Source organism: Dipodomys spectabilis, unplaced genomic scaffold (assembly GCF_019054845.1).
Source record: "Dipodomys spectabilis isolate Male_0828 unplaced genomic scaffold, ASM1905484v1 ptg000096l, whole genome shotgun sequence".
In the NCBI taxonomy this organism is placed as follows: domain Eukaryota; kingdom Metazoa; phylum Chordata; class Mammalia; order Rodentia; family Heteromyidae; genus Dipodomys; species Dipodomys spectabilis.
In genome coordinates, this window is record NW_024870773.1 from 4,784,520 (window position 1) to 4,794,873 (window position 10,354).

The window sequence follows — 10,354 nt, forward strand, 5'->3', positions numbered from 1 at the left end:
ATATAAACACAAGAAGAGAGAGAGAGAGAGAGTGTGTGTGTGTGTGTGTGTGTGTGTGTGTGAATGTGTGAGCATTTTCTTTTCTTTGTAAGACTACCTTGACTGTAGGTCAATTTTACTTTTCAGGATGAGGTTTAACTGATGAATTTTAATCTGCAATTTTTAAAATACAGTTTTAAATTCTAGTTAGTGAAACACAGGCTATCAACAAATATATATATATATATATATATATATATATATATATATATATCCACACACATATTTCTTATAATGTAACTTTGAAAACTGTATCATATGGATAAACCAACAGTTATTTGCCCTTGCTATTACTTAAGTAAAATGAATTAGAATGGTAAGAAAAAATTATGTTCTTTTGTTTTTCCTTTTTTTTTTTTTTCTCCAGTACTGGGATTTGAACTGAGAGTTCAGACTTGCTGGGCAGGAGCTCTATTATGTGAGTCACTCTCCTAGCTCTTGCATAATTTTTTTTTTATCTGCTACCTATTTTAATTTTTTAAAAACCTTTTTATTTCTTTGCCAGTCCTGAGGCTTGAACTCAGGGCTTGGGGCACTGCCCCTGAGCTTCTTTTGCTCAAGGTTAGCACTCTGCCACTTGAGCTATAGCTCCACTTCTGGCCTTTTCTGTTTATGTGGTACTAAGGAATCAAACCCTGGGCTTCATGCATGCTAGGCGAGCACTCTACCACTGAGCTACATTCCCATCCCAATCTGCTACCTATTTATGGTGACCTTCCTTTCAGTAGCTTTCTTCTACAATGAATTTTATTCAGTATACAAAAGTAATTTTGATATGAGATTACCTAGTTCAGCCATGTATCATCCCATGTTTTCTAGTTTTGTAGTTTTAATTCTGGATATTGTTATCCATCTTTAAGAAACCAGATGGGATTGGAGGTATGACTGGTAGAATGCCGGTCAATGAGTGAAAGCATCAGATTTGAGTCCTGGTCTCGAACAAAAAATAGAAAGAAACTAGAGGATTAGTCAAAGACATTCTAGGAAAGTGTGCATTCCATCAGTGTGCATTCTATCACATTTACCAACCATCACTGATCCCAAAGAAGAGAAAGAACAGTTGGAATAAGACATTCTTCCTGTTGTTAATGACTGAGCTCTTTTTTGCTCTTCCTCCATAGTCAGGTGAGAGTAGAAGTAAAGTTACTGCCCGAATCTTTTCATGTTCCTACATTTTTCCTCGGCCTTCAAAGAATAGCCATATTCCATTCCTGCCAGCCTGCTGGTGCCATGAGGGAAAGGCTGTGTTTACAAGTCTTAAGTAGGCAAGCCTAGCAGCTATGTGCAGTAAAGCCAGACGACATGCAGATGTAGCTTGGCTATGTGTGCGTGGCATCATGCCATTGTGCCTGGAGCGTTCAAACTGCCATAGAAAGGAAGACACCATTTCTGCCTGGGACACTCAAGGTAGGGGAATCTTCAAGGGATTATCATTCTGGAGAAAGGCTTGGAGTCAGAAAGAAGGGAATCCTGTTTGGAGACTTGGAGATCCAGCCATGCTGGGATGAAGGTTTTGCTAGGATGCTCTGAGGAGTTAAGAGTTGAACAAGATATGGAGACTGCCAGATATAAGTTAAGGAGGATAAATACAGCTTAAAAAATTGGTAATCATTGATGGATTTTTGTGCAAAGGAATAATAAAAATTAGAGCAGTGTTTATGGATAAATACCTGTTGATAGCTAGTAGCTTTTACATTTTAAAAGCAAAGTTGAGTGCCACAGATCCCATCATAAAGTTAGACAGAATTTGGCTGACAGTTCTACACTAAGGTCCAGAAGCTGACTAAGTCACATACCAGAAAAGTCTTTAGTATTTTAATAAGAAAGTAAAGTTGGTAGAGGTTTAAGCTATCAATGGGAAGTGCCAGGTTGTGACTTACATGTGATATTATGTAAAGCCTTATAAATGAGAAATTTTTTGAAATGTATACTTAGAATGAAAACATGACCAGAAATCATTTTTCACCTTGATAGGATGTTGGGAAATTTATTTTAAATACTTGAAAGGCTTTATTTTGGTTTGCATGCTGTGTTCAATTCCATGTGGATACAGATTCCAATGAATATAAACATTACACTGTTCTGTGGAATTCCCATGGAGCAACTCCCAGAAAACGTCTGCTCTACAGAGCATCTTTCACCTGTGTTGTCCTATGATAATACAGGATGCATAAAATCACAGAGTATTAAAAAACATCATATTTTAAATGTGATTGCTTATGTTTTATGGTATCTGTGTTTTCCAACCACTTTTATTCAGTGGAGTCAGCTATATTAAAGTCATTGTTTACATTTTGTATTTATTCCTGGATGAATATATTTAAACTTTTGCTCCCTCCAACCTCCCAGTTTCTAGTTTTCATAACATGGTGCTGAAACCTATTATTATTATTAGTTATACAGGGTGAGGGGAGAGATTTCATGGTTATATCCATACTTTTAAAGAGAAGATAAGAAATAAATGACACTATAAATAATATTCTTTGTTGTATAAGAGTTAATGTAAAACAAGTTGCAGATCATTCATGCTCAAAATGTTTTGACTTTGAAATGTTTGAATTTGGAGTTTTAGGTTCCATATGTTCAAAGAATAGGTAAAATCTATATAAATAATCCAGATTCCCAGATCTCTTCAATCTGAAATATTTCTGGTCCCAACCATATCAGATAAAGGATGTTCAACCTGAACCTAATTTGAAATAGGTCAAGTGTATAATGATGAAAAACAAAATTTGAGTTATTTTTGTCTGTATTTCTTTTGAAGTGTGCAACATAGAAAGCTTGCCCAACTGCATTTGGTCACATAAAGTGGAGAAAATAAGACCACAAATTTTAAGTCTGCCTGTTTTCATGGTCACCAAAAATTAAAACCTGTTTAATGTGTTAAATAGGATGAAAGCCTATTTCTGGAGCCTTTCCTAACAAAAAATTCCTAGGATGTGGCTTACAGTGATAGTTTAGTAAAAGGTTTTATTCATTGTTCTGGGCTTAGAGAATGAAAAACCATGGTGCCCTGTTCTCTGTAGTTCTCCACTGTTAAAACTAGAAGCAAAAGGTTTTCCTAGCTGATGCCTTGTGAGAAGTTATGCTCCACGATGGAGAATTTTGAACACAGGCAAAAAATAGACTGGCGCGTATAATGATCTTGGATAAATCCTGTTTGACAGTTAACTCATGCAAATAGTCTAGTTTATAACTCCATAAGCTTACCAGTTCTGTGTTATTTTTAAGCAAATCCAGTCATTCTGCCATTTCATCTGTAAATAGGTCAGTATCATTCAAAAACAACTTTCTGTTCTAACATAATCACAAACCATTGTCAAACCTGGATGGAATAAACGAAAACTATTTTTTTAAAGTAATCTAATTGCTGTCTAAGTGTCTGGTGGTTTTGTGGATATCACAGTTGCTTTTTTCCCTATTAGGGTTCGCATCCTGTAATTAGTTGATTTACGTCTTAAGTCTAAGTCTCTGGGTCTTAGTTCCTGCTTCATCACTTCTGCCCTTCATCACTTAAGCTTATTAAAGATGCAGAATTGTCTGTTATAGAGTTTCCTACAACATGAACTATGCTAATTATGCCAGAGTCTTAGAAGGGGTATTCAACATCACTAAGTGACTGAAAGTACCTTTTTTTAAGTAGTTTTAGAAGACCCATCCATTTTCTTTTCAAATAGACCTTTGGCATCATTACCATTGTTCCTCTGGGATTCCAGCTACATTTAAGACTTTCTGCCCAAATCCATCTCTTCCATGCTTTAAAATATATTCTATCTTTTGGTCTTTCTTCATTTTCTGATCTATATTGTAGTTTACCAATTTTCCTAACATCTGTGTCTAATTTTTAAAATATATTTATTTATTGAATTCTCAGTTTGAATAACTTTTCAGTTCTAAAATTTCCATTTGGTACTTTTTTCCCCCCAAATTTTGTTTCCAATATTCTGTCCAAAGCTTTTAATTCCTTTTATTTATGCATAGTTATTTAAAAATCTGTGTCTTGGCTCAGTTACCTTGGTTCCCCTGTGGGTCTGTTTCTATTTTTTTATATGATAATGATTCTCCCTACAAGTACCTGTTAAGAGTTGTGCCTGGCTATCGTGTGTGTCCACACAAAAATGCGGACAAGAGTTGGAACCCCTTTTCAGGCGGTGGGTGTCTTCCTGCCGGAAGGTGTGACTTAACTCCAGAGGGTGTGTGGGTACCTGCGATCCTGGCTCACTGCATTGCTGCAAGGGCTCCAGTGAGATGAAGTTTCAGATTCTGGCTCATATTTTCTGCCAGAAAATATGTGGTAAGGAAGATCCCAGTCCTTTACCAGGGGGCACTCTTGTCCACTGTTGTGTGAATCCCTTGAAATCTACCTCATCAACCCCAAACTGCATTACCCTCTTGAATCCTGCCACCCATCACTCCCTTCCTAGAATTCTGCTACTCTCAAGCAGCTGAGGATTTTGTTTGTTTTTTGCCAGTTTTTCTAGTTGTTTTCAGTGAGGGAATTGATGGATACTATATTATTACCTAGTTTGCTGTTACTAGAAGCTGTTGAGATCTTTTGAGTCTAGTTTCTGATTCCTATATGCTTTTGTTTTCTTTTACTACTAAAGTTTGAACTCTTGTGCTTTATGTATTTTCTCTACCCCTAAATCCTGCCTTCAGCTCCACCCCACCCCCCACCCCACCTTTTTTTGTACTGGACCTGGGGCTTGAACTCAGGCCCTGGGCACTGTCCCTGAGCTTTTTTGTTTATGGCTAGCGTTCTATGACCTGAGCCACAACTCCACTCTCCACTTTTTTGTTGGTTAAATAGAGATAAGTGTTTCATAGACTTTGAACCACAGTCCTCAGATCTTAGCCTCCTGAATAGCTAGGATTATTGGCATGAGCCACCAGTGCCTGCATCCAGCCCTATTTTTTGATGGTTATTTTAAAGATAGGATGTTGCTTCCCATCCAGACTCAAACACACCTGCATTTTAGCCTTCCCTTGTTTGCTGGGATGACAGGAACACACCGTGATGTCTAGCTTCATCATGGAGTCTTGTGGACTTTTCTGCTTGGAGAGGCCTGGAACTGTGATCCTCCCTATCTCAGCCTCCCATCTGGATTGGAATGACAGGTGTATACCACTGCACCAAGCTTTGGTTGGAGACAGATCTCAGACTTTCTGCCTGGGCTGGGCTCATATTGAGATCCTTTCATGTTTACACTCTCAAGTAGCTGGGATTACAGGTATCAGCTACCAGCACCAAGTCTTCTATGCTTTCTTAGTGTTAACAGGGATGTATATTGTCCATTTAGTTTGTTTCCTTTTAAGGAGCCTCCCATGTTCTCCGAAACACCAGTTCATTCAGCTGGGCCTTGTATAGATTATGGAACAAACATCTGGCTGGAATGATAGCCTAGCTTACCACTAAGGAAAGAAGCATAGTGCAGGTACGCTGTTCCCTTCTTCAGAAATGGGTAAGCACCAAATTTACATTTGGTTTGACTTCCTTACAGAGTATTCATTTCATGCATGCCAATTCACAGCTCAAATTCATGCCATGTGGGAATGTGTGCAAATATCCAAATGAGAATGGGGAAACATCTTTTTGTTTTTCTTCAACCATATTGAGATATCTCAAACAATTAGGAAATATAATTTTTCTTCCAGTTTTCTGAAACATTTATCTGGGTTAAAACCAAGGATGAACAATTTAAACCAAAAAGCTTCTTGAAATTTTTATAGTTTGAAAGAGTTTAGAAAATCTTATTTGGACTTAAGCACATTTAATTATCAGGATATATTATTCATTTACCAACAAATTAGTGCAATTTTAACCTAAGTGAAATGATTTATATTTTGTATAATGTCAGTTATTTTTATAGTGTATTACTTTATGGCTTTTATTTTTATTGTTTTATTCTTTTAAATTGGTTTTTTACTTTCTAGTTTTTTGTTTGTTTCTTTTTTGTGCTGGTAGTAGGGCTTGAACTCAAGGCCTGAGGATTGTCCCTGAGGGTTTTTTTTTTTTTTTTTTTGGTCAGTTGTGGGGCCTGGGCGCTGTCCCTCAGCTCTTCAGCTCAAGGCTAGAGCTCTACCACTTGAGCCATGGTGCCTCTTCCGGCTTTTTCTGCTTATGTAGTGCTGATGAATCAAACCCAGGGCCTTATGCATGTAGGCAAGCACTCTACCACTGAGCCACCTTCCCAGCCCCCTGGCCCTGAGTTTTTGTGCTCAAGGCTAGCACTCAACTACTTGAGCCACAGCATGGCTTCTGGTGTTCTGGTGGTTAATTGGAGATAAAGAGTTTCACAGACTTTACAGCCTAGACTAGCTTCAAACTGCAATCTGCAGATTTCAGCCTTCTGAGTAGCTAGGATTATAGGTGTGAACCACCAGTGCCTGGCCACTTCTGCTTTTTTTTTTTTTTTTTTTAGTAGTTACTTGGAGATAAGAGTCTCACAGACTTTGTTGCCTGAGCTGGCTTTAAACCATGATCCTCAGAGCTGTCACCCGAGTAGCTGGGATTACAGGCATGAGCCATCGGAGCCCAGTTTATTTCATATTCTTTCACTATGTTATCAGCATACATTTAAGTAACAAGAGGAACTGGTGTCATTATTTTGAGTTAGTTTTCATCTTGAATTTATGATTGGTATATGTATTCTACCACTAGTGTATTGCTAGAAACTTTAGTTCAAATCTTCAAATGCTTAATAAAATGTGAACACTAAACTTATTGGATGTTTTATCTTGATTGCTCTGGATAAAATCAGTGCTTCAGATGCTTGATGCTTCAGGATGAAAAGTTGTGGTAAGCAATATTTGACTTGAATTGTGGTTTAAAATATATTCTTAATTTTAAAGCCTTTTGTAGTTCCTATTTCCTAAGCAATATTAGCTATATTTGATCTTCTAGTTGAAGAAAGATCTGACTTTGGTTAAATATGGTTCAGTACCATCCTGGAATCGATTTTATTCATAAATTAATAAAATATGTGGAGCATGATTTAGGAGGAAATATTCTAGGTCATTAAATTTAGTTACATAAGCTACAATCTGTTTTAAATTCTGTGCAACAAAAATCTGTTTTGCTTTAAAAAGAAAAAATATATATTTGGAAATGTAGAGAATTTGTTTTCTAGACAACCAAAAGCATGCCCATTCACACATATAGGAAATTTTTGAAATATTAATTTTAGCCTTTCCCCTTAATGACAGTTGTTATCATTATTTAGTTTTCTAATCCACACTTAAAGTGCTTAAGAACACTGTGATCAGGGTACATAGTTCTAACACCATCTCCTTGGTTCAAGAACAGTGCTTTTGTCTGATGAATAAATTATAAAGGACACAAATGTCAGGCACACATTTGGTCATGAAGAACATGCTTTTCCCTTATCTGCTCACATTCTTAGTCCATGATTTTAGTGTTAGTGAGAAAATGGTCCCAAGAAAACTTGAGAGCTCAGCTTCCATTCTAAATCTTGAAGCTTCTTCTAAAATAAATTCAAATGAATGCATGGTGTCTCAGACTGCATTTTACAATGGCAATGGAAACTCACCCCCTGGAGCAACACATCCTGGAGTGTGATTGTATCCATGGATATAGACTGTCACTCCCTTGATTTGGTAGCATTAAGAGACAAAGGTGGTGTAATGATGTTTGTGATTATATGCTATCACTCTTGAACAGGCTAGAAGAAAATTCCTGCTGGATTTGAAGAAGGGATCTGCCATATTGTAAAGGAACAGCATGGCTAGGCTATTAGAGTAGCATCTAAAATCCCAGAACAGTCCCTAAAAAAAGAAGTTGATGAAGCCAGCCTGGGCAGAAAAGTCCCTGTAAGACCCTTACTTCCAGTTAACCACTCAAAAACCAGAAGTGGTGCTGTGGCTCAAGTGGTAGAATGCTAGAAAAAGGCACCCACTTCCTGAGTTCAAGCTCCACAACCAACAATAACAGCAACAACAAAAAAGGTCAGGGTTAGACACCTGTAACCCTATATACTCAGGAGGTTGAGATCTGAGGATTGTGGTTCAAAGCCAACCTAGGCAGGAAAGTCTGTGAGAATCATTTCCAAATAATTACCAAAAAGCCCTAGGTGCAGCTGTGGCTCAAGTGGTAGAGCGCTAGCCTCCATCAAACAAGTCAGAGACAGTGCCAGGCTTTGAGTTCAAGCCTCTGAACTGGTACACACACACACACACACACAGAGTCATGTGCACACATACGCACGCATACACACATGCACACACAAAGTCAGGGATATTAATTCCAGGAGACAGGAGACAGACTATTTACATGACCAGATTGCCCCCAGAATGTCATGGAAACCATTGCTAAATTAGAGCTAACCTGGGAAACAGACTCATATCAACATTGTTGCCATTGTGCATCTAGACTTGGGCAAGTCCACCCTAGTACTATCTGACCTGCAAATGCAGTGCAATCAATGAAAGAACCAATCGAAAATATGAGAAGGAGGCTTCTGAGATAGAAAAGAGCTCTTCTAAGTCAGCCTGGCTCATGGATAAGCCGAAAGCTGAGGTGAACATGTGTGAAACCGCTGATACTTGCCTCCAGGAATTCGGAATCATGAAGGTACAGTTGTTCCTTCCATAGCCCCTTCTCATCTACAGTTTAGTTTCCACTCACCCCCTAGTCAACCCATGGAAAATTGCAGAAATAGTTAAAAAGTTTTTTTTTGAAGTTTTATCATGTGCTGTTCTGAGTAGCATGTTCTGGGTAACACTATCCCCTGTGTCCTAGCTAAGACTCTAACCATCCTTTTTTGTCCAGTGACTTCACACTTTACTTGCTACTTGCCTCTTAGTCCCTTAGTAGCCATCTTGGTCATCAGATAAACCATCACTCTATTGGAGTACTTGTGTTCAAATCTTGCTTGACTTCACATGACCCCCAAAGCACAAGGATTTAGGAGTATGGGTAATTCAGATATCCCAAAGAAAATCTGCTAAGTGCTAACCTGAAATGAAAATGTGAAAATATACTAAGATATTTTAAGAAAAAGGACACCTTCGCTTTCATGACAGTGTTATTATTTGGATTTTAAGTGTCCCCCAAAGGCTTCTATGAAAAAGGCAGCCTGTGGTGTGATTGAAGGGTGGTGGATCCCATAGGAAGGAGGTGGAGCCTAGCGGAAGAAAGTTAGGTCATTAGGGGTGTGCCTTTGAAAGGGCTTTGGGATCCTGACTCTATTCTCTTTCTTAATACTTTCTGGATACCATTAAGTGAGCAGCTTTGTTCCCTGCTCTGCGTGATAGACTGCCTTACAATAGGCTTAAAGCAAAATGGCCAACCACCCTTGCACTGAGAACTCTAAGCCATAAGCCAAAATAACCCTGTCCCCCTTTCAAGCTGTTTAGGTATTTCTTCAAAATGACATAAAACTGATTAATGCAAGTATTTTGTTTCACTATTGTATTATTGTTTTTAGCCCCTTATATCGAATGTATATGCTAAACTCTATCATGTGTTATGTTTTTATGAGGGAAAAAACATGGTAATATGTAGGGTTTGGTTTCAGGCATAGTAGTGGTCTTAGAATGCATCTCCCACGGGTAAGGGAGGTCTACTTCACTATTCATAGAGCCATCACTGATGCTCTAAGCCAGACTCAGGTGCACATAGGCTGCAGGTTGATTATTTGTCCTGATTGTTGCTTTGTTGTTGGTGAATTTGAAGCTAGTTTCTCTGAGTGGGAAGATTTGTACATATGTTCCTTCTGGCTTACATACTTTTGAAACAACTGTTGATGTTAAAGGAAATGACTCTAGGGGTGGAGAAAGTTTCTCAGCCCTTGTTGAATGTCTGGGGGTGGGCTACTCCTCCTGGAAGTAGCATATAGGTGTCTGTGGCTGTGGAAAGTATGGCTCTCCTTGCATGATGACCCTCTGTTGAATACCTCCTAGGTGTACATTGTGCACTTGGTATAGATGATCGCCTACAACCCTTCTCCTGCACCAGCCTGACTACATACCCCTCTTAATATTAATGCTCTTGAGCCACTGGTCAGTTTAAAATTCAGCATTCACAAAAGGATATAAAATGAAATCATAGTGAAAGGTCTTCACTTACCTGTCCCATGCCACCCAGGGCACCTATTTCTTATAATATCCTCCCAGGCATTTTTGATGATGTAAGACATTTGTGATCATTTATTTTTCCACTTCTTTTTCCCTAGTTCCATTGCTATTCTGTTTCAGAAACAGTAAGTCTTTGCTCATCCATTCTTAAAAGTGCATCAAGGAACCAGAGGTATAGCTCAAGCTGAAGCGCGCTGGCCTTGAGTGAAAAAGCCAAGTG